The 26,134-nt window shown below is 38.5% G+C and overlaps 1 long non-coding RNA gene across 1 annotated transcript; it reads right to left on the bottom strand.

Annotated features, from left to right (window-relative positions):
* Positions 1 to 1,425: 1,425 nt before the first annotated feature.
* Positions 1,426 to 2,443, bottom strand: LOC148153511 (uncharacterized). Its single transcript, XR_015761623.1, has 2 exons — positions 2,024 to 2,443; positions 1,426 to 1,530 (listed from the first exon to the last, which is right to left on the bottom strand). It is a non-coding gene; the product is annotated as an uncharacterized LOC148153511 (long non-coding RNA).
* Between the last annotated feature and the right edge of the window lie 23,691 nt (positions 2,444 to 26,134).

Below are 26,134 nucleotides of genomic sequence, written 5' to 3' on the forward strand. Positions count from 1 at the left end.
CAAAATGCATCAACACAACGAAGCTAATACGACATAAAAACAATGAGATACTTGACGGAGTTTGGCTGCATCGAGGCTCACTGCAGTAAAAAAGACATACGGAGGATCAGATAGCAGGTAAAGCAGCGCACAGCTACAAACACTCACTCGGATTAGCATGACGGTCAGAAAGCTAAACAAATAACCCGCAAAATTATTTAAGTCTTCGAGCTGCGATGTCAGACGCTGGTTCTGCTCTCCTGTTGAACCGCTGCTACGCTACAGGTAGTAATATTTCACAGACGGAGCTTCGCTTCTGCTCCACCTGGTAGTGACTCTCACACCGAACCTGCTTAAAGCTGCAGCATCTAACTTAAAAAAAATACATTTTACATACGTTTTAAAACTTTCGTTGTCCTGAGACAGATAATCTCTGAAAAAATAATCGATCTCCTCCCTGATCTGCATAATTACTCCACTCAGTCAGAAACAGCCAATCAGAGCTAGCAGTAATCAGCTAGCCGCCATGCTATCAGGAAGTTTTCATTCAGTAACTCTGGATTGTTTATTGTAATGGAACCTGTTTTTGCCTTTGAATGTTAAGTTTTATACTTGAACTTCTTGGCAATGTTGAGAGGTTTTATTTTGGCTCTTTGCATTATTTAGCCTCTTCAGAGCCTTCATATGTTATCAGTCTGTTAAAGGTAGTATTATCAATAGCAGTACAATTTGCACAATGCCTGTTTTGTTTAGTTTTCTTCTTGAAAAAAGTTATTAAAAACAAGTTTTTGTCTAAATTAAGGTGAATTCATGGTTCCTTTTTCCATATAATGTAACCGGTAGTGTTTATGATAAAAATAAATAAATAAATAATAATTATGTGATCGGTATCGGTATCAGCAGGAAAAAACCTGATCGGCACATCTCTAGTAACAACGGTTATGAAGACGTCATTAAGTGTCATTACAGTGTCATTAATATTAACTTTTACCTCAAGTAAATTGAAACTAGTAGCAACAATTATAAAGATGTAATTTAGTATTACAGTGTCAAATGCAATGCTAACAGAGTTATTGATTAAGTCTTACCTCAAATGAAGTGAAACACACTGGACTACTTATAACTACCATCATAACTGTAGAACAAACCCTTTGTGCATTGGAATAAAACAAAAGATAACTTGTTCTAAGATAACAGAGGGTTTAACGTCTGGTCAGTATATTGTTACTCTGAAATGCTGATTGAAAGACTAAAACAGAATTACTTATTCTTTAACTTAAGAAAATAGGTTCTTTCAACAGTAACATTTTTTGCTTTGATTATGTCAGCCATCTCCTTCGTAATAGTCTTCCTGTAATGCTCTGAAAACAGGAGATCTTCTTCTTGTCTTCATTTTCTGGCAGCAGCTCTTTGAAGGTGTCCAGAAATGCTCAGAAATTACAGCTGTTCTTGCAATAGTTAATCATGGCGAAAGCCTTTTCATGAATTCAAACTTGGTGAATCTCTTCTGGACATTCTCATAGTCGGTGATGACTCAATTCATTGTGGTCACTAAAAAAAAGAACAAAAACGAAAAACAATGTCATCATATTCCAGCATTTATTTAAATACCATTTCAAAAATGTCCCTTGCTGCTCACTGTCAGAATGGTAGACTGGCAGACAAATGCCTAGTTAACATGACTGGTTGTTATAAAGTGCAATACAATTATTTCTTAATACAAGTGGTATAATAACTGGAGCTGAACAAAATTATTCTGATCAAATATTTGTCTGGCAGAAGTTCAGACAGACTGTCACTGTTATTCGAATGCATCATTTAACATATAGTTTTAGGCACATGAATTCATCTTTTTACTTAATGAGCATTCTAAGTTATTTCTAACCAGATACTCTAACTTAGGGTTGTTTGCAAGAAGCTTATTAATAAATAAATAGATTTAACATCAGTTTTAGTTGTCTCAATTCCTGCTCCCCATTCCCCACTTACCTGGCTGTCCCACCCCACTTCACATGGTGAAAATATTAACACAAAAATGACTTACCTCATTTTCTTGGGGAATATTTCATCTGCTTCTTTCTCTTTGGTCAAATAGGAACTTCTTTCTCTGGTGGCTGGTCCTTATTATCATCCTCCACACTCGTAGCATGTCTTCATTAGCCAACTTTGTCCTCCCCACCATGTGTCCTTAGGCTAGCCTGGGTCTTCATGTGGCTAAACTTGCCAAAGCAAAGAACACAAACTCTGTGTCACATCAGCCAAGTCGCTAAATAATGCACATGAAGGATAACTTTGACTAATATATTAGCTTTTAATTTGCTAGATTAAAATTGGAGGGGGACAAAACAATTTGCCTGTCTTTAAAATATATTTAATATTAAGGGCTAACGTTACAGTAATTGTGTTTAATAACTTTAGCTAACATTAACTTACAGCAAGGTAGGATTGGCTTGAATTGCTTATAGCTAACATTACAGAGAATGTTAATGTTATTTTCTCAAAGAAAATGCAAAGTTAATAAGACACATACGTCATATGTATTAGGTATCAAACTTCGGCTTCTTTTTAAACAGGAGGTCTGGCCGTTATGACCATAGACATAATATAAGGATAGACGCCTCATGGACCGCTCTCACCTATTGTCGCTGACGAGATTTAGGGCGGCCATCTTGGAGCGGTACTCCACTCCACTCAGCGTTATGTGTTTAGCAGCACAATGACGTATCAGCGCATTTAATCGATCATAACACACTTTTTTGTTACTGTAAACCATATTCAAACATCTATCAAAGCAACATTTATAAACAATTGTATTTTTTAAGTATGTTTTTAATACATAGTTCATCATATTTAAATATGCTTAGTGGCTATAACAATAGAATAGGAATGGAATATTCTGATATCGATGTATGAAGAACATTACAAAGCACACACCCGTTCATAATTTATTTAATAAATTATTTAGTAATATCAATATATATTTATATAACTATACAAACACTAATAAATAAAGATTAATAATGGCACAAATAAATAATGATTAATACTGAATTATATATATATAAAAACATGTGTGTGTATATATATATATATATATATAATTTTTTATTTTTTTATTTTTTCAGCCGATGAGTCCAAAATCCGATGTGAGATTCATCCGTGCTGCAGTGAATCCGTCTCTCTTTATAGATTTCTCCCTCTTCTTCCTCACATCGTGTCTTTAGGAAATTTTCAAAACAAAAACGGAAGATTTAGGATGTATCTTACTTTTGACAGAGTGAAAGAATATAAATAATAGTCTTTACCACCTGTGTAAACTTTGCCGGTGAATGTTATAACACATAATATAACTTTTATAATATGTGTTATATTGTTTCATTTCTAATATAGGCCCTTGTGTCAGATAATCTAAGTCAATGTTAGAGAATAATTAATTTCTTTAGATTTACGGAATCTCAGTTAGCCTTCATAGCGGGGCTGAACCCGTATTACACCAAGCACTGTAGCTAATATTAGCTGGTATCTCGCCGGTGGACATAAATACAGTAAAGTAATATTCTAATCACAATATATACACAATAATATGTCCATCTTACTTGTGAAATGTTGTCTGTGGAGCCCTCACATCAATAATCCATAGATCCGAACAACAACATCCCTCAGTGCTGAGGCATCTTCTGCTGTTTTGATTGAGCAAAGTAGGAGGGTATACCGCTCCAAGATGGCCGCCATATTTCCTGCGCCGGAGCGGTCCATGAGGCGTCTATGCTTATATTATGTCTATGGTTATGACTTGTTTTTTTTTTTTTTTTTTTTTCAAAGAACTTTATTTAAATGAAATTAGTATACATCAAAACAACATAATGAAGTATACAACAGTCAAACAACACACAGCCAGGGGTGATTAGATAAGAACATGCAAAGATATTGAGATTGTCCTTTGAGCCTTTTCATTTGTAGAGTCCGTTATTGATTTGATATATAGACCCATATCTTTAATGAAACAGAGAAACAAGGTGTTTTATTAGCAAATTTGCATTTATGAATATAAAATTTAGCAAAGAGTATTAGTAAGTTTATTATAAAGAAATGATTAGCATCTTTTCTATGAAATCTATAGAAACAAAATAAAACATTTTCCCAGCATAAGGAAAAATTCTTTAAAATATGGTCAATAATAAACCTGCTAAATTCTGACCAAAATCTTTGTATAAAAGGGCAGAGCCAAAAGAGATGTGTCACAGTTTCTGGATGGCCCTCACAGAAACTGCAATTAGTGTTTATGTCGCTTTTATATTTTGTCATATAGTGTTTAGCAGGGTAAATTTTATGGAGAATTTTAAATGACACTTCCTTCACCTTGTTTATGATTAAATATTTATGGGGGATCATCCAAACTGTTTTCCAGTGAATATCTGGGATATAACGGCTCCAGTAAAATGTTATGGCTGGACGAGAAACAATAAGTTCTTGGAACAACCTGCGTATTCTCTCATTGCTTTTCCTATACTCCAGTGAAAAACAGATTTTTCCCACAGATGATTCGGCTAGAACAGGGATACCAGGTGGAGCAGACAGAGTATAATTAGTGTTTTTAAACAACATTAAGGTGCCCAAAGGTACAGCATTAACCACCATGGAGAATTCCTGGATACTAACTGGAAAATTATATATCGAGCAGAATTCATTGTAACTGATTAATCGTCCTTCTTTATTAATCAGCTGAGCCACCAGTAAAATTCCATTTTGAACCCAAGTTTCAAGATAGAGTGACCTATTTTTAAATAAAATGGTTATGACTTGTGTTAGGTTTGTGCCACAATATGGAAGATTTCTTCTTCACCAACACACTGCACGTCTGTTCGTGCACTGCTGCCTCTCACTGGTGGAGATGGTGTATTGCACTACTTAGCCCTTGTGTTTAGGAATGGGGTCCATACCAACCGACCCCACACACGTAAAACTTTTATCATTTGCCACAGTTTGCCACAGGTGACGTTTGCCTCAGTCCTCGTACACACAAGGGTTAAAACAGCCTTAAATAATGTTTCAAATGCTAAGTTCATAAGTGCTTTGTAGACATCTTGCTGTAAAACTTTAGGATCGATTAAATTAAGAAAATTAAGACTAAGCAACATGCCAGAGCTTTATAATATTACTACATAAAGCTAATTTTTAAAGTTTAATCGGTAATACTTTTATAACAAATTTATGTCAGATCATGATTTCTTGGTTAATGACAAGTTGTCATAACGAAGACATTTCGAATAATGTCAACTTTGTATTAAAAGTATCTTTATTTACCGAATGACACTTTATGACAACAGTCATATCTATTCATAAAGACTTATTGATGTTCATGACAGGTGCTATGTCATGTTTATGACAGTGTCATGACAGTCTTATTCAATCCCCTTCAAATAAAGTGTTACCAACTATTTTCTTGTAAGATTAGTTCTTAGATTGATTTCTTCACTTCTTTCTTCCATTTAGCTTTCCAGTATTGTTCAGTCTTGAGCTTTGGTGGATTGGCTTGTGTGTTATTTCCCTACCATTTATTCGGCTGGCTTGCTGTATCTCTTTATGTGTTTCTTTATTTAGGAGGGAAATTAGTTAATCTTGTGTCATATGGACCCTATCTCTGGGGGTGTTGATGTCATTGACCTTGTGTCTTTGCTTCCCCTTGCCATATCATTAATGTGTTGTATCTCTTGGGTCTCAAGTTACGAAAGGTACAAGCAACTGCTGTTTTTGGATATTAGAACATTGAGCTACTACATGTTTCTGTGTTAGCTTAGACTGTGGGTATCACAGCATCCATGTTTCCCACAATGTTTTAAGGTAGCCCCACTGCCTAGAGTACTATAGCAGTAGTATTCTAACAGTGCTTTGTCCTCTTCCTGTGTTCATTGCTGTTGTGTTTCAGTAACCTTTTCTTGTCACAGTACTCTGGTTCTTCCACACTGAATGTAGGAGGAGGAACAAGGAGAACACGGAACAGAACGAGGAAGTGACAGGAGTAGACAAAAGATTTGGCGAGTAGTGGCTAAAAATGAGAAGCTTAAATACTGTAGAACAGTGATCCCCGGGCTGCGGACTAATTGGTACCAGGCCGAGCAAAAAATAATTAAATATTTCCGTTTTATGCATTATTTGAGTCTGGAGGATCTTTTATTTTGAAAATCCTTTAACTGGATTCTCTCGGTTACTTGCGCGCCAACACTGAGCCCACAAGCAGCAAAATGAGTAAGAAACAGATCAGATGTCTTTGGAAAGTTTCTTTGCAAAGGGGAAAAGGCCCAGAGAAGAGACAGGAGAATGGATTTATCCTGGACCGGTAGGTGAGTCCCACATTACAAGCCCGCTCTGTGTAACATGTGGCGACCGGCTGCTAATGAGGCAATGAAGCTTCAAACTGCTTCGCCATGTAGAGACCAAGCAGGCTGAGGATATAAGCAACACTTCGGGTGTCATTGTCTCCCATCACTCCCAGATGGAACCGTCTCGTTCCAGAGAAACAAGCTCAGGGCTCTCATTAGTTTTTATTGTGAGTTAAAATTTTCACGAAAGTAAAATGTTAGTTTTTGTGGCGCATCTGAATCTTATTTTGAAGGGATATGTAAACGTTACCATAGCAACCAGAGTCAGAGAGCGTTTGGGCAGTGGTCGAGAGGAGATGAGTAGAGCTTGTGAGTCTTAAGTCTGGTTTAGACGGCAAGATTTATGAATTGTCGGCCGATTTTCCAAACCTCTGTGACCACAGAGCTGATAAAAATACAACAGGTTCAATCGGTTTGTGTTCAGCCACAAGGCAGGAGCAACAAACCACACGAACCGATTCCAGCGATTATGAACGCTAATTTCAGCCAGTCGTTCTCCAGCTCCCTCCTCAGAGCACGCAGGTTCACTTAGGGACTGTCAACAAATCTCCGAACCAAACACTCCTGTCAAACAAATGTTAATAAATGCCTTGCCATGTGACCAACTGGCAAAAAAGTGGTAGTTCATGCTTTTACAAGAGACACACTACCCTCTACTAAAATGTCAAGTCATATTCAATATTTTAAATAATTTTAATATTAAATAATATGTTTTCTTCAATGGCTTCCATATTGTGTGCCACATTGACTAGAAATCAGTGTGTAATTGTTGTACTAAACTGTATATATGAGGCACATATGTTTTAATTCCATTTTAACTAAATTTTTATTTTTGTTACCTATTTTTTTTTAGTTTAAATTTAGTATTTCTCTTCAATAGCTTCTAGGTCAAGTATGCCCCATCCTCCAGGCCTCCCATTCTTTTCATTTCCTCCAAACGTGCAAGAAAAGTAAATATTTTGTTTTGTCTTTTCCTTATACAAGCCTTATATAGAAGTCTGATGTCCTGCCAACTTACCTGCTGGACACTAGCAGCCCTTAGGTTTATTGGTAAATGTGTCACAGTCCACCAGTGTTTATGTTTTTGGTACTTGATTGTGTTTCTATCAATTTTTGCACTGTTATTGTCATTTCGTTCTTCCCTAATAAACTGTTGGGTTCTGAAGTTCTTTTCTATTTTCAAGGTAGGTTTTTTGTGTTTGTCCTTTCCCTCAGTCACAAGATCAGTTTGTGCTCTGATTCTTACTCTGCTTCCTAGTCTTTCTCTTCAACTAAGGTACTTTTGCTAAATGTAGAACAGATCAAACAAATCATTTAAAATTCCTAAAGAATTTTAGCCCATTAATGTATCAATAACCAGTGTTGTGGTACTCGAAGTTGGTCTTGGTCTTAAGACCATTTTTTGATGGTCTCGGTCTTGTCTCGGTCTCGGGCGCTGAGGACTCGGCATTTTATTTCAAGACCAGTCGAGACCACAACTGTGAAAATATCACTAAACGTGCAGCATGAGCATACTGTCCACTTTATTTGTTAACATCTTTGTTTTCAGTGGATGCAAAACGCACCGATTAAAATCCAAGCAACTACGTGTTTCTGTTACTCCCCCCACCCTCCCCACCTTTCACTCCCCCTCCCCTCCCCACCTTTCACTCGCGCGCGGCGCTCCAGGACATGCGCAGCGGTTTTCTCTCAGCGGCAGAAAATGTTTGTCTAATCGTCAGTAATATAATAGCGCTGCATAAATAGTAAGAAATCCGATGGCCACAGCTAACTCAGCAGCGCTTCGTTTTCAGAGACGATGGGGACAACGTCTAACTGTTTTCGTCACTTAGAAAAGTAGCTCAAAGAAGGTAAGATCCGTTAACGTGATGTTAGCAAAGCTAGCTGTACAGAGACACATAAGCATTGTGATGAAATATGTTATCACTCACTGTGCTGAATTATTGTGCGGAGGTGTTAACTGACTTGTCGCATATATGGGACAACGCTGTGTCCAAAAGTCTGCAATATAGTGAGGTGACATTCAGAAACAGTCGATTCTTCTCCACGGCTCCTTTACTTATTAGATAGGACTGGAGTGTCACTCACTGAGAGCCGTTGTTCTATCAGATAGCCATAAACTGTCAGAATAGCATACATGCATTAAGCATTAAGAAATCCGACCGTCAGAGGAGTTGTCAGTTCACCATACGCAGCAAGTTATGATGAACTTAAGTCATTAAATTGTTTTCAATGATAACTATATAGATATACATGTGTTGTCATGGTTTCAAAGTGTATTTAAAGCAGGGTCTGGCTGCAGCTGGAGTCAGCTACAACACACGCCCGTGTAAAACTCACTTAACCGCTAAGTCAGGATGCCATACAACTGTTAATAAAAGTGTATGACGATCTACGTCATGATTCTGTGTTGTTGATTAAATGAAATCTTATGGTAATGACGTGTCTGACAGATATAGCTGGTGTTCTATCACATAGCCATACGCTGTCAGAATAGCATACATGCAGTGAGTACCATGCCAGCGCATGCGCATTAAGTCCGACCGTCAGTGTAGTTGTCAGTATACACAACAAGTTTTGACGAAAATAAGTAATTAAATTGTTTATAATATGACATAATGTGATAACTAGATGGATATACATGCGTTGTCGTGGTTTCAAAGTGTGTTTAAAGCAGGTCTGGCTGCAGCTGGATGCCATACAACTGTTAATAACCAAGTGTATGATGATCTACGTCATGATTCTATGTTGCTGATTAAATAAAATCATATGGTAATGACAGCGTATGCATGTCTGAGCTAAGCGTACGACTATCTGACAACGTATGCTGATCTGACAGAACACCGTGATCTGACCTGACAGAACACCCGTTCTTTGTTCTTGTAATGCTCTGTGTACACTGCATCATTATTTTATTATGTACGTTAATATTTAAATTAACAAATAACTAAAACACAAGAACGAAAGAGCATGCAGAGCATGCACATTGCTCTTTGATTGTTTTTGTTCAAAGTGGCAGCTGTAATGTCTGCCATGGTGTCAGACTACCTGGCTTCATGTACTGGGATAGAGAGTGAAAACAGTCACGATGAGCGCCTTCTGTTTGGTTACTTCTTGCTTGTTGCTCCTTGGTCAGTGTTGATAGTTGAGCGTTATTTACCGTCAGGGCATTGCCTCAATTGCTATGTTTAATAGTGCAGACAGTGGTGGTTTCTTATATGGGCAAATGCCCAGGGCGTTTTGTTTAGGGATGGCACGAGACCATCACACTTTTTAGCACATAAATGGAATATTTAATATTAGTAAAATGTATTAAGTATTTAATATCTAGGTGTTTTATGGTAATATGGATCTTTCAGATTATTTTGAGAAGCAATTTCGATCATATTTTACATTTTATAGTATCATGTAGCGTGGGCCGCTGGTCTTGGTCTTGACTCGGTCTCGACTTCCCTCGGTCTTGGTCTTGACTTGATCTCGGACCCTAAAAGTCTTGGTCTTGTCTCGGTCTCGATACACTCTGGTCTTGGTCTTGTCTTGGTCTCGGGTTAGGTGGTCTTGAACACAACACTGTCAATAACTGTATGTACAAATGGTTGAGAATAGTGCCCTCTATTAGTTTTTAAGCTACATGGAAGGGTGTATTGTATGTTCATGTGTGTGATTTTGCACTTTTACCATGTTCGAAATAAAGATTCATTATCATTTAGTAGAACACAAAGCTCCCATTTCACCTCTGTCAAATAGACCTTTCCATAATCATGCCAGCATACAAAATCAGTTCTGTTACTTGTTCTTTTCTCATTAGATGAGAAATGAAAGACCTCTCACATCTTTTGTACTACCACACACTTTATTCCCCTGCCCACAAAATAAAAGAGTGATAAACTGACCTTTTCATGTTTGCTTTTGGAGTGGTCTTTAATCTGTTTTTCCTCTGGTGGGTAACCACTAATTCTGCCTAATCTGACAAGGCTTTTTGACTTAGTTTGTTTGCTAATTAATGTTGTTCCATGAAGACAATGTCCAAATAAAGGACATTAGGAAGGAACTTGTTTTAATTTAACAGAAAAACTATGGAAAGCATTAGGTTATAAATAATAATGGGGGTGCTGTGGTGGTGACTTGGACTTTTGGTTAAAATGTTGTAATGTAGGTCTTAATACATCAGAAGAAAATCTGACTGACCTAGCTAAAACTGAGATTAAAAAGAGAGTATACAGTGTATATTTAAACTTGGGGATGTCATGAAATGCGGTTGGATGAGGTGAAGCAGACGCAGCGGACCCAGGTTTAGAAAACAAAACGATGATTTCGATGATAATCCAGAAATACAAGGTCCAAAATACCAGGCAGCACAGAGAGAGTGGAAGAAATCAAAATAAGGGACGCCCATCACGACGTGTCGTCCTACTCTTATGGGGTGGGACATTCGCTGCAGTGATAGACATTATTTTATGGCGGTGGTTTTTTTGTCTTTAAAAAGTGATCCATAGAGCAATCGTTCACGCATAAAGGTCAATTAGAGTACCCAAACTGTACTCCAATCAGAGTAGTATACTTTTAATACGTTTAATTAAGCAAGTGTAAAAAGTATTTGGTAAATTACTAACTGATCATAACACCTGATTTAGCAGCCAAAAGTATAAAGTTATGTGAACATTCTGATATTTTATAGAGTATTACCAAAATATTTATATAAATAAGGTGTTAGGTTTGGAGGCTGGTTCTAGACCAGATTTACCACAGGGACCAGGATAGTCAGTGTTTTCATGGCAACACTTGAAAAAGAATGAAAAAAGAAACAATAAAAAAAGAGCAATATTTCATCATTGGATATATTAAGTGAGCCAAAGAGGCACTTGTGTCTCCAGAGATCCAGGTTGCAGATCCCTGGCAGATGCAAGTGTGATCCTATACAACAGATAAAAGTGCAGCACTATAATTTATAATTCATTGTTGAAGTAAAATTGTGAAGGTTAAAAAAAGTGATCCACCACTGAGTATCAACAAAACACATTTATTTAGTGTAACTTCTTTGGTACTCCGTTGGCCCCCACCTAGAACCGCCCCTGGCTGCAGGTCTGGATCTGGTGCATTAATAATAATGATAATAATAATGATTTGTTCTTTAAATGATCATTTGTATTATTTTGGCTGATATTATTATACATTAAATAAGCAAATAATCAAACCAATGTAGTCGACTAAAAGCACAATAAGAAACTTAATCATAGCAAAATGTTACCATATCAGGATCTGCTGTCTTCCTCTCCTGATCTATTCTGTCTAGTATCACACTGCGCCAAGATGGACACATACTGTTTTTTTTTCATTGCCTGTGTTCATCCTCACTAACATTATTCAGCCTGGGATTTGCGTCTTCCGTCTCACGTCTGTATCGTTACGAGAGGTTTTGCTTCTAAGGAGGTGGAGTATCGGGTCGAGTATGTTTTAAAAAGATCCGGGTTGACAGCAGCTCACCGCGGCTGCATAGTGTCCGTCTCTAGGCAACTGTGACAACAGCGTCGGTCCGTAGCGTTCTGGGGTCCTTTAGCTCCCGCAATGAGAATTTAGCTGACCTTAATATTTCCTGTGTTTTATTTTGGTCATTATTGTTTCACTTAGTGTTGATATGTGTGTGATAGGCGTGTCTATCGGACATTTATAGAAATATGGAACAAATCGCGTTGGTTCCATATTGGTTCAATACGGGATGCAACTAGGGCTGTTGTAAACGACTATTTTAGTAATCGAGTAATCTATCGATTATTCTTACGATTAATCGAGTAATCGGATAAAAAAAATTATAAAATGAAATATTGGTAAATCTGGCATAATACCGGTGTTGCTATCAGATATCAATATCAGTCCAATTTTTCATATTTGAGCATCCCTAACAGTTGCTTTTTTGTAGTTTAGAAAACTAACCTGTAACAATAATAGCTCACTTTCTAAGTTAACCTGAAGAAAAGTTATAGAAAAATCTGAAATTATATTGAATTTAATAACAAAGAGGCAGGCTCACAAATGTGCTTATAAAAAATGTCTACAATCCAGCTTTTAGTTTATGTATTCATCTTCAGTGAGTTTAATAGATTAATTAAACTCACCTTGCCACCTAACCTGTCACGCTTTGGGTTTGAAAATACGGGAACTGCCGCCTGGAGTGGGAGGAGAGGGCGAATGAACGAACATGGGGTGGAGGGGAGGAAATAGACCAGCGGACTGACGAACCGTTGGACCGGGGGACGAACACGGGGGGAAGCAATACGGGATATTTACGACACCTTCACTGGTCACACTCAGAAACTCATCTACCAGCCATGTACGATGCGCTCCGCCACCCGTTTCTTCAGACCGGGATATGAAATTTATTGTGCGGTTCGTTGGTAAAGCTACATTTACACGGTAAGCATCAGCTACTCAGCCGCCCGCCCTGTTCAGGCTATCCGCTCACCTCAGCGCTCTTCCCACCGTTCACTTTCAACCAGCAGCCCCGGAGGAGAAATGCTGCCGTACTCCAGGCATTCCCCCAGTCATTTTAAGGATGCTTATTGGTTCCCCAAAAACGATAAAAAGTCGGGCATTATCATCAATCAATAAAATCCCCACGGGCCAATCTCGAAGATTGGACTTTATGTCGCTGAGACTTAGCTTTTGTCAACAACTCAGGCGGAAGTGAGAGCTCCGCGCAACGCAAATGAAGTCCCGGCCGGAACACGGTGCGCTAACTAATAAAACATAAATTAACGAAGCTTCGAGGCAGGTAAATTTTCCTCGAGGAATTTTAGTAATCGAGGTACTCGAATCATTCGAGGAATCGTTTCAGCCCTAGATGCAACATTTAACAGCCAAATACGGGACAATTCTGTATTTTATGGGACGGATGGCAACACTAATGTGGGCTGTAGTTACTTTAAGAGTCAAGCCTGTCGTGTTTATCATTAAAGTCATAAATATTTAAAAGGTTAAAATCCTGTCCCATAAAAGTCAGATTTGCTAAAAGTGCTTGTCCCTCTCTCACCATGGTGCTCCCCTTCACCAAGATACGAGGATTGTTTATTAAAATGGCCGTGCCATCATTTTTATTTTCGTTCAGCCGCTCCATATTGATGGCAGTGGCCACGTGTCCTTCCACTGGATGTAGTGTTTTAAAAAAAGAAGTGCACATTCCTGCAATAAAAACAAGAAACTGAAAAAAAACCCCGGATGAAGCAACAAAATGAAAACAAATACTTTATTTTCCGATGTCAGATCAAAATGGTCCCACACTGGAAACCTTTTGTTTGCCTTGAAGCTGCTCCATAGTTGACGATGTACCATAAAAGATCAAGAATTCATTTGGCAAATGCATCCAGCTGACAGATTTGCTTATTTATAAACACAGTTTGGTGCATTAATGTCATTTTGAAACAGTTCCTGTATCGGTCACGTGCCTTGCTGAAAGCAATACGCGCACAACACGGGGTTTGGTCTATGGCAGGGGTGGGCAACTCCAGGCCTCAAGGGCAGGTCTCCTGCAACTTTTAGATGCACCTCTATAACACACCTGAGTCAAATAATGAGGTCATTAGCAGGACTCTTGAGACCTAGACTGCACTTAGGAGGTGATTCAGCTGTTGGATTCGAGTGTGTTGGACCAGGGAGACATCTAAGAGTTGCAGGACACCGGCCCTCCAGGACCAGGATTGCCCATCTGTCAAGTCTATGGGCTTGACACATGTGCCGACGCATCGTGGCCGGACCCATCACTACACGTCCCACTTCCCTACATTTTCCACAAAATCCATGACCAGATCCTCCAGATGAGCATGTTCTCCACACTTTTGTGGCACAGCTTAGGCTGGCCTTGGTCATGGATAGAGCCTCTGTCTGATCTGAAAGATCCACATTCCCATAAAAACATCTAGATATTAAATACTTAGAACTGAAATAAATTTAACCAATATTATCAGTTCAAAGTCTTCTGCTTTGCTTCCACATCTGTGCCACAATCCGCAGAGGTCTCATATCCCTAAAAAGATTACTGCCCATGTCAGAAACACCATTAAGCAAAGCAATTTAGGCAAATAACACTCAACTATGAACTCTGGCCAAGGAGCAACAAGCAAGAAATAACCAAGCATAAGGAGCACACCGAGACTGTTCTCACCCTCTCTCCTGCTGCATGAAGCTAGGCACCACAGAGTTGTAATGTCTGCCACCATAACAGGTGACAAAAACAAAGAGCAATGAGCATGCTCTGGGTGCTCTTACATTCTTGTGTTTTTTTTTATTCACTGATTAAATAAGTGTATTTGTTTTATGTAAATAGAACAATAGCAGCAACTATGGTGTATGTAGAGCATGACAAGAATAAAGAACGGCTCTCAGTGAGGCTCCAGTCCTATCGTTCTTAATAAAGAGTCATTCAGAAGAATTGGATTGTTTGTGAAAGTCACATCAGTATATTGGAGACTTCGGTCACAACACAGTGACAAATGCATTTCATCACAAATGCAACATATTTGTCACTGTACAGCTAGCTCTGCTAACATGTCCACATAGCTTACTTTCCTTTCAAAGTGATGATAAAAGTTGGACGTAGTCCCCACCGTCTGAAAACAAAGCACTACTGAATTTACATTTCGCCATATGTTTCCTTAAGATTTATGTAGGGAAATTTATTGCTGATAAGACGGGCATCTTCTCCTGCTCCGAGAAAAACGCTGCTTACTGTCACTGGGTGACAACAGTAACAGAAACACATAAGCAAGTCACATTTTTTTAGCATTCTTTGAAAGCAAAGAAAAACACTCTGGTCCTGTCGCCAGAGTAGAGCTTCCTCCCTGGCAGGGTCATAAAAACATTTGTCACCACTGAAAAGAAAATAACACTTCTTTGGTCAAAAACAGGCTTCCACAGGAACATGGTCAACTAGTTTTAAAAAATAATACTCTCCCTGTACTTAGCTAAGGACTGCCCCCTAATTTAGATACAGCTGGGAAGGACAAACATGCCCTTCCTTTTAAAATGTAGGAACCGGAACCTTTAGACCAGATTGCTCCAGGGTTGCCCAAGATGCCGTCTCCAGGGACAGGTCCTGCTGTGAAATCCTTCCCCATATTTTTGTATTGGTCCATTGACCTTATTTCTGGGAGCTTACTGGGGAAATGATTATGGGTGTTACTTCTGGCAGCTAGTGGAAGTAGCATTATTTCATTGTAATTTGTAGGGTTTTTTGCTAATCTATGTTCATGATAGAAGTTACATCTCTATTTTCGGTTATAATACAATATGTAGTGTGGCGACACTAGATGAAACTCAGATTTTGTGGAATTTTAGTTTTAATAAATTGCTCAACAACGCCACCCTGGGAATATTACCTTTTGGTTTAAGGCACACAGGTTCAGTTATGCGAATATTGAGACAATTTCAAAGTTACAAAAACTATTAAAGTCTTTTTAAAATGTTCTTTAAGAATGAAACACAAATGAAAACAAAGGAACTGCAGTAACTGAAGTTACCGGCTGGAGGGGGCGCTATGGGGACGCCATCCACCAAACAACAAAAAAAACAACCTTTATAACACCAGACGCAACGAGACAACCCAAACTCAAGAATCACAGCACACAGAAGAGGAAGACACCGCCACCGGGCCTCAGCAACTGCAAACAACAAAAAAAAGTTTATGACAACCTTAAACTTAATAGCAAAAGAAAAACTATCAGCCCGACTAAAGAAAGAACAAAAAAGGCTGTAAACAAAATAAGTAAAGAAATAGAAACTAACAATAGACAATACAAATTAAAACCATCAGGACCAGGAATGGCCCTCTTGCCATGCCACAGCAGGAGGTGAAGTGGGCCCGCCGCTTTAATGGAGGCGGCTGAACGCCACCGCAGTCCGACTTTAAGAATCAATGACAGTGCAGAAATCAGGGTGATGAAAACAGACAGAGCAGCAATGGTCCAACTGTGGGGGACCTATGAAAGTTAGTCACCATTTTAAATAAAACTGTAACAAACTGGAACTTAGATGAGTGTTAATTTCTTACCTGCCGATCCACACAAACACGCACACACACTCGCAGAACGAGGAAGAGAAGGGGAGCAGCACAGTGGCGTTTTACCTACGATCACACTTCAGTTTAAATTTTCTGACAAAAAATTTAAACAGCATGCACCAGTTGGCGATTTGTTGCCTTTCGCTGCCAGAACCCACAGGACGCGAACCACACAGTGGGAGAACAAAGAAGACGACACGTGTCTGAATGAATGGAACAACTCCTTATATACACCACGCCCACTTTAACAACCGGAACTTCTCACCTGGAAACTATTTGTGTAGAATTAGGGATTCGTACCGATTATGGTAACACTTTATTTGAAGGGGGTGAATAAGACTGTAATGACACTGTCATAAACATGACATAACACATGTCATGAACATGAATAAGCCTTCATGAATATTTATGACTGTTGTCATAAAGCGTCATTCGGTAAATTATGACACTTTTAATACAAAGTTGACATTATTCAAAATGTCTTTGTTATGACAACTTGACATTAACCAAGAAATCATTACTGTTATAAATTTGTTATAAAAGTATTACCGATTAAACTTTAAAAATTAGGTAAGTTTATGTTATTAAAGGTAAAGTTTAAACAGTAATGATTTCCTGGTTAATGTCAAGTTGTCATAACAAAGACATTTTGAATAATGTCAACTATGTATTAAAAGTGTCATAATTTACCGAATGACGCTTTATGACAGTCATAAATATTCATGAAGGCTTATTGATGTTCATGACAGGTGTTATGTCATGTTTATGACAGTGTCATGACAGTCTTATTCAACCCCCTTCAAATAAAGTGTTACCCAGATTATTATAATTGTTAGTTTAATCATGGGGAGCAACAGGACCAAGATTGTTAAGTTTTGTAACGGAATGACCGTGATTTAGCAACAGTGCTAACAGCTCGTTTCTCTGAAGAACTAACAGTAATAAAGAGAAAGCAGAGAAGAGCTGAGATATGTCATAGATGTGAATTGTGCCGACAGTATGAAACACCAGAACTACACAATATTAGCTTGGTGTGATGTGAATTTTATTTTTCGTTTGAATGTAAAAAAAATAATAAAGCTAATGATCTGAACAAAACAACATTCTCGCAGATTTTTTTAATCCAAGTTACTTAAAATAATTTAGCTATGGTACGAACTTGCTGCGTTATTGGGTGTAATGTCCGATCACAAGACTGAAATGGTAAGATGGAAAACGGACTTTTGTTTCACTATTTTCCTGCTTGGAAACAACGCGAGGAGGCTAAGCTATCAGAGCTAATGAAAAGAAGACGAATGTCCTGGTAACCCAGTCAGGTTGAGACGGTGAGACGTCCTGATATTACCTTCTCCAACATCCCCAGGTACCTACAAGTTTGCTCCAGACATTTCTATTCTGGTGAGTGTCTAAATTTGCTTTGTTGGTGTTGTGTCATTTTTTTGCTATGATTTTGTCCAGGTGTACTCATGTTCAGTTTATGTTGAGTTCATTTAACTAAAGTGGGTCAACCTTGTTTAGGTCGGGCTAATATTGTTTATGTAGCATAGTCCAAGTTTTGTCAGTGGACATCAAGGTTCTTACATTATTGTGAAGTAAACTATTTAACTTTTCTATTGTGATCAAATTTACAGCATTAATACTGATGTGTGTTCTGATATGTCCTCTTAAAGGCAAACCAGTGCATGAAATGGATGAGCTCAATCCTGACTGGGTTCCAGCCCTGACTATGGGTCACTGCGAGGTAAATGAAACAACATTGGACCGACATGGGCGTCAATTAATGAGGCGATACAGCAAAACCATCAAAAGGTTACAGAGACTGTTTTCATTATTTACCCCAGAAGAGGTAAATAATTGTTAGATATTTTTTGGTATTATCATTTTGTTATTACTTTAGTTCATATTCAGTCTAATGTTAATCAGTATTATTGTGATTTTTAGTTTTAAGTGTTCTCTTCCTTATGTGTGTATAAACTGACCTGGAGGTTACGACTGACTGTTTCATCTTCATGTGAGACAGTTAACTCTGTGTTTCCCAGACCTTAATTCTTATCAACCAGAATACCTCCTAACTGCCTGTGAGCAGTCGTATTTTGTCTCTTGTTTATCCTCCCTCTTTGTTGACAGTTTGACCGAGATTTGAACTGAGCTCAGACCGTAGATCAGATATCACACCTGGTTGGTTTGTTTAGGTTAGAAGTTTTACGACCTTTGTTGTTCTTCCTGACTGCCCCTTTTGGTTGTTCTGCTTGACAATAAAACAGGGGCTCGCGTGGAAGGAGATCAGAATTCTCTGTGAACGGCTGATGAGGTTGTTGATGGAGAGTTCTCCTTTTGCAAAAGCTTTGTCTATAAAATTCATATACGTTGTCTGTGGTCTTTTATATAGGTTCGAGAAAAATACCCAACATTAATTGGTGCCGTGACCCGGATCTCTCCCCGCCCGCTGACAGGCAGAGGAAGACGCGCTGAATCCGTGCACGGCCAGAGTCAACTGGACCTGGAAAGAAAGACCCAGGAAGCAAAATTCTTTGCTGGGCCAGCGACGTAGGTCCGACTTTGTCTGCCAACGGCGGAGTGACGAGATCCGACTGGACAACCCGAAAACTACAGAAACGTAGGTGAATTTTAAAATGACTATTTTAGAGGTTTGAGAATCCTTGTTAAACAGCGTTTTGACTAAAAATCTGGGGTTTAAGAATCCTTGTTAAACAGCGTTTTAACTAAAACTCTGGGGTTTGAGTATCCTTGTTAAACAGCGTTTTAACTAAAACTCTGAGGTTTAAGAATCCTTGTTAAACAGCGTTTTGACTAAAAATCTGTATTCAAAAAAAAAAAAGAAAAAAAAAAAGGTTTGAGTCCTTGTCAGATACCAGCTTGACTAAAGAAGTTATAAGGGTCCCAGTTGACAGAGTTTCAACTAAAGGCAAAAGGAAAGGCTCTTAGAGAGCCTCCTTACTTAGAGGACACCTCTTAAGGGTAAGTCCTCACGTAGATAGGAAGCTTATTATTACTGTTCTGTTATTACTGTGCTGATATTGCTGTTTGCTTGCCGCTTTGATGTGTGTGTGTGTGTGCGTGAAAGAGTGATTGGAGGTTTAAATACTGCTCAGTATTTTACCTCATATAAAAACGGTGGGGTTAAACAGCAAACCTCTTGTGGATGCAAAGGCAAGATTCTCCCACTCGAAAGAGTTGAAGTGGAGAATACCACAACAAGGTATTTTTAATTGCTGGCCTACTGAAAAGATCTCCAGTTCATAGGACTCCCTAGGAGTCAACGAACCTGGACTAAATTTAAATAAATAAAAATTTTCGAAGCTAAAATTGATTTTAAATAATAGAAATTAAACAAAAAGTTGGAGAGGACGTAGACGACTTTCGTCTGATTTGAGAAGGAGTTCAAAGTTCACAGTGGGATCACTTATGATGAAAGACTAGAAAGCGTATATCAACAACAACTAAAAAACGCTTTAATGTCGAGTTTCCGCCCTGAAATTGAGGGCTGGATTAAAAAACACCTGGTTGAATATGATGCTGCCTCAGTCCCACAGCTGATGAGGTGGGCACAACATGCAGAAAAAGTAGTCAAATAACCAAAAAACAGGATCAGATGTTTTTCATCTGGAGGATTTTGGAGAAGTAGACACCTCTGTCTTTTTCCGCGGCTCCTCAACAGGCCAGGGGAGAAACAGAGGCAGAAGAGGTCACCTTAGGCAGCGACCCCTAAGTCATAAACCAAAGGACAACGATGTCTGTTGGACTTGTGGCAATACTGGCCACTGGTCAAGAAACTGCCCTTCAAAGAATGCTGCACGGGGCAACAAGAGGGATGGTGGAGTGAGGGGACCACAAACAGAAGAAATACACAGCATGATCAGACTCTACCACACCCCAAGAAGACAAACCACCAGACTAAATTGATGAAATGGTGGACATAAGTTCAGTTTGTTACACGTTAAGGCAAAATAATATTTAATGTTACTAAAAATTAGGTTTAAGCCTCACAAGTCAGAAATAATTACTTTTAGGAAATACTGGTGTTTTGTTTTGTTTGTTTTGTTGTTTTTTTTTATCATTCCTACACTTTCAAAGAAAAACCAGTTGAGAGACGTCTCACTGAAATAAAAGACTTGGGAACAACTTCCTTGTATGCTAAAAGTGGAATTATGACTTTCCTGAAGGAGGAGAAGCTGAAAAATAAAATTAAATAATAAAATTCTCCCCAAAGAACAATGTTTAATATATTGTGTCGTAATCAGATTATAACACCAACTTGGTGAAATGATCCTTTGGCTGTATAACTGGAGGGGTCAGAGGTCAGAGTAAGGTACCGACCTGGATATTATTCCAGCCTCTTGACTCTCTTAGGCCTTTTTGAGAGGAGGGCTGCCCGCTGACCTCACAGTCTGCAGCACTAAGATCGACAAATTTAGAGAAATCCATTGTTCTCTGGTGAAACGTGACACAGATGAAGTTAACATAAACTTACATTCTACACTTTAAAATTTAATATTTTACAGGTTAAAAGAGACTACAGCTTTTAACATGTTTCATGTTTATATGTGTTTGAATAAGGAAAGGATTTATGATTTCTTAAAATGTTGGGTAATAAGTGGCTAAACACTATACGATCACAAGAGAAAAGTTATATGGAAAATGTTTGTAAAAAGAAAAAAGACACAGAAAGCCAAACAAACCCTAATGGACTCTTATTTGCTTCTTTCCTTTTCCTGTCTGAGCCTCACTGCGGTGCGTCTGACCTCCGACCTCAACTCAAACCTGTCCTGCCAGATCAGATGACGTCCCTCCTTCATTACCAGCCAATGACAGTTGATAAAGAAGCGAAAAAGGACATGATGATTTCTGCCACCTGAAGGCACTAAGATGTCCGCTGATCCTGATTCCTTGGACATCTGGGAACTGCCATGCAGCAAACTACTGTATGGAGTCCTGCTGGACGTTTGGACTGGAACTAAATTCATTGGTGGACAACCTGGACATTCACTAAGGGACGGTCTGGACAACTTATCCAACACCAGAGCCAGTTGGACTGACAGGGAGCTGGAGGAGAGGCGGGGGGAGGACCAGCTGCAGCGACGCCAACAGCAGGAGGGGGAAGCGAGAAGTGAGACAGTGGAGAAATGCGAGATAAGTTATACACACACCGCTGTGATAAAGAATGTGCTCACTAATCCTGTTTGCATATAGGAATGATCTACCCAGAAAAGAACATTTTAAAAGGTTTTTAGGTACAATGTTAGATAAAATCGTTCATTTTGTACCCGTTAACTCAGTCCTTAACAGAAGGACTAGTGATCCTCTTAGGGCCCACGAGCCATAGGTTGGGAAACTATGAAGAAGAAAAATTATAATTATTAAAAGTTAAACAAAAAAACTGATAGAGCTATGCAATTAAATTACACCAATTAAAAAAAATGTATTAGAGATTCTAAGCTAATGAAGATTTTCAAATGTTTTATTTACTAGTTTGGAACTAAATTAAACATCTCTACGTGTTGAAAATAATTGATATTGCAGTGTTGAAATATTATGAAATATTTCGTTGAATTTAACTGAAAAATTTAATTTAGAGTTTAACAAAGAAAAACCAAAATATAACCCTGCAATTAAAATACGTGTCTGCTAAAATATCTTCTATAAACCTATGAGTTCACCTGCATTAACTACTAATCCTCCCAAAGACTTTATAAAAGCTTAAGTGATTGTGACACATGGGCAATGCCATGTGTAAAAAGGGGGGAAAAGGGAAAATGGTGAGGTAATACTATATAACTACTACTAAATTATTACATAAAAAATTTTTTGTTATGAACTTTTGAGTTAACAAATACTGTTAGATGATGATTGATGCTTTTTCTAAATGGGTTGAAATAGTTCCATCAAAGCATGCAGATGCTTTGATGGTAGCTAAGGCTATCTGCAAAACTATATCCCAACACACGGTATTCCACAGAATGTTTAGAGTTAGTGAAGCTCTATATGAGAATCACCCCGACAGCTGATGGTCTAACACCTTCTGAAATAATTCATGGGAGAGCTTACAGATTGCCTCTGTTTGCTCCAGAATACAAAAAGCTGATGAAGATCAGACATTAGCAGATTATATGATCAGGATCCTGAAACAGAAAGAGGTGTTAAATGCAAATTTACTGCCGTCTGATTTTCTTCCCTCGCAGGAAGAGCAAGGTGACTGGGTCTACATAAAGGTCATCAAACGAAAGAACTGGACGAGTCCACGGTGGGAAGGACCGTTCCAGGTGCTGATGACCACACCAACAGCTGTAAATATTGCTGAAAGACCCAGCTGGATACATCTCAGTCACTGCAAGCTGCAGAGAGTGTTGGACCTCTAATCCGGAGTGGCGGGGAAGGCTGGCTACACAGGGATTCTTGGCCAATAGGGCGGTTTGTCTCAACACCAGTGAAGAAACTCGACAGATCCTCACTCTTTAGTTTGGGGGTTCTAACATCTCTGTACGCCCAGCAGCAATGGGGACTCCATATGCCAGATGGATCTTCTACTGCGCTGTGACTGCAGCATGTCTGATGTTTGGAGGAGGAAGCGAGCCTGAGTTCCACCCGCATGACTACAGTGGTGGAAGCTGATGAACAGGACTGCTCACGAGGAGAACAAGGAGATGCCACAAAAGGACTTTTTGGATCTATGAACTGTTCATACACCTACTGCGACAGACACCGGATTACATCAACTACATTGCCTGCAGGGGTCAAAGGACAACTCCACACTGCATAGTCTGGAAGGACAACCCAGACTGTGACAACCTGCTTCAGGAGAGGAGTTTCAACATCAAGCATAAGACAAAAAGGAGACAAGAGACAACACTGTGCAGCGCCATAGTGCCAGGAGATTATGGCTCACGGATGTTGGCAGACTGGTACTTCATATGCGGAAATGTAGCGTACATGTTCTTGCCTAAAAATTGGGGAGGACTGTGTGCTGTGGTGCCTCTAATCAACCCGATTGCGTTCATCAGGAAAGCACAGAATGATCTACACACCCGCTCCAAACGAACAGTTATGCCAGAGGTCAAAAGATGGGGAGGCCTCACAACACATACTGGAGTTCCATGGGAATTCAGGATTTGGAACGGCGGAGAAAAATTCATGCAAAGTCTTTTTCCGTGGTTTGATCTAGGAGAGATTCGGGACCACGTTGAGATCAACAGATATGAATTACTGCGACTCATCAACAGTACACAGCCAACGGCACCGTGAGAGAGCTGACTGAACTGAGAAAGATGGTTCTGCAAAACCGTGTTGTACTGGACTTCTTCACAGCCTCTCAGGGAGGTGTTTCTAAAATCATTGGCCCAACATGCTGAACTTTTGTGCTTGATGAAACAGGAACTGGAAGAACTTAAACATTACATGGAAAGTGGAACACAAGGATCATCTCCTTTTGATTTTCTTTCTTGGCTCATTTCCAGACCATGGTGGAATTTACTGGTGAAGCTTGAAACACCTATTCTGGGTGTTTTGATTCTTTTTTGCCTGTTCACAAGTTGCATTTTTCCATGCCTTCGAAATATGATGTGTAAAACAATTAACACAACTGAAGATGACTTGTTTCGAGTTCTGATGGTTTTCTGAACAGTGATGAAGTTCTGTAATCAATAAACAGATGAATTCATTTGCTGAATGACTCCTACAACAAGTGGTTGTAGAGATGAGTAATCTGCATTTGATTTTTTGTTGTTTCTTTTATTTTTCATTTATTTCATTATATTACATTTATTCATTGTGTATTTTCTGTGTTTAGATTAGAAAAAAAAAACTTTTGCATTTATTGGTTCTTTTCTTTTCTTTTATTTTCTATGCTTGGCTTTTGCATAAAGTTTACACACATAGTAAAATGATAAAAAGGGGGGAATGTTAGATATTTTTTGGTATTATCATTTTGTTATTACTTTAGTTCATATTCAGTCTAATGTTAATCAGTATTATTGTGATTTTTAGTTTTAAGTGTTCTCTTCCTTATGTGTGTATAAACTGACCTGGAGGTTACGACTGACTGTTTCATCTTCATGTGAGACAGTTAACTCTGTGTTTCCCAGACCTTAATTCTTATCAACCAGAATACCTCCTAACTGCCTGTGAGCAGTCGTATTTTGTCTCTTGTTTATCCTCCCTCTTTGTTGACAGTTTGACCGAGATTTGAACTGAGCTCAGACCGTAGATCAGATATCACACCTGGTTGGTTTGTTTAGGTTAGAAGTTTTACGACCTTTGTTGTTCTTCCTGACTGCCCCTTTTGGTTGTTCTGCTTGACAATAAAACAGGGGCTCGCGTGGAAGGAGATCAGAATTCTCTGTGAACGGCTGATGAGGTTGTTGATGGAGAGTTCTCCTTTTGCAAAAGCTTTGTCTATAAAATTCATATACGTTGTCTGTGGTCTTTTATATAGGTTCGAGAAAAATACCCAACATTAATGAAAACAGAGTAGAGGAGGCAATAGAAGAGGAGCAAGTTGGAGAGGCTGAGGAGGAAACCCCAGGAGAGGAGCTCAGCAAGGCTGCAGACTCTGAAGAGGAACAGGAACCATTTGTGTTGAAATGTACAACTGGAAGTGGCTGTTCTCTCATTTAATAATTTAATGGATTAAACATTCATGAATCGTTTGATTCAAGCACTTCAAGTTGCATGTAAACAGGTGAAGAAATGAATCATATTTTAAGTAAAAATTTGATATTTAAATATTTCAGGTAACAAACATACATGTAATGAGATTATATTTTTAAATAAATATTTTATGTGATTAAAGTAAACAATTATACAATCAGACATCCGTCAGGACACTGACAGATGTTTTGCTTTTCATTTTATTTAGCTTCATGTTTTAATTCACTTTAGTTTAGTCCTTCATGGTCCTTTTGATATTATTAGTGATTATTATTTAGTGTAATTAGAATTATATTATTGCTTTTCCTTGTTTGTCCGAGTCCATGTCAAGCCTTCTTTGATGACTATAGTCTAATTCTATTTTATCCCTCTAGTTATTTCTTAGTTCAGCCTCCCTGCAGGGTTTCTAATAATGTTTATTTCTTAATTTGATCACCATAGGTTCAGTTATTCTTCCATGTCCAAATCTCTCTCTCTATCCTCTCTTCATATTTGTGTATCTTTCTTTAGTAATTCTAGTTATGTTAGTAATAATAATAATAATAAATTTAATTTATAATGCACTTTTCATTAATAAAAATCTCAAAGTCCTACATGGTTCATCTAAAAACATAAAATCAACAAATAATAAAAAGTAATTCTAGTTGGGTTATTTCTTTGTTTAGATCTAGTTTCTCTAGCTCTATGTTCCTTAGTTCTTATTGTTGTTAGATCAGCCTTGTTTCTATTTAGGTTCGGTTATGGTTTCCCTCATATCTTTCTCTCCTAGTTCATCAGATTTTCTTTACTCTTAGTGTCTTTTTGTATTACAAGTATTTTTCAGTTCCCTGTTTCCTCCCGTTTGTGTTCCCAGCAGATCTCCTTAGTTTCCCTGTGCTACCTTCTCCCCAGCCCTCAGCCAGCTCCTGTGCCAAATTACTCACACCTGCTATCACTCTTCTCATTTAGCCAGGCCACTGTTCCCATTACTACCTCCCACTACTTAAGCTCTTTTTCAGTCACAACTCGCCAGTCCGTCTTGCTACCCTGCTCACCACGTTGCCAGTTGTTATCTTTGTTATCC

Source organism: Poecilia mexicana, unplaced genomic scaffold (assembly GCF_051168715.1).
Source record: "Poecilia mexicana isolate PSO_F unplaced genomic scaffold, ASM5116871v1 scaffold_20, whole genome shotgun sequence".
Lineage (NCBI taxonomy): Eukaryota > Metazoa > Chordata > Actinopteri > Cyprinodontiformes > Poeciliidae > Poecilia > Poecilia mexicana.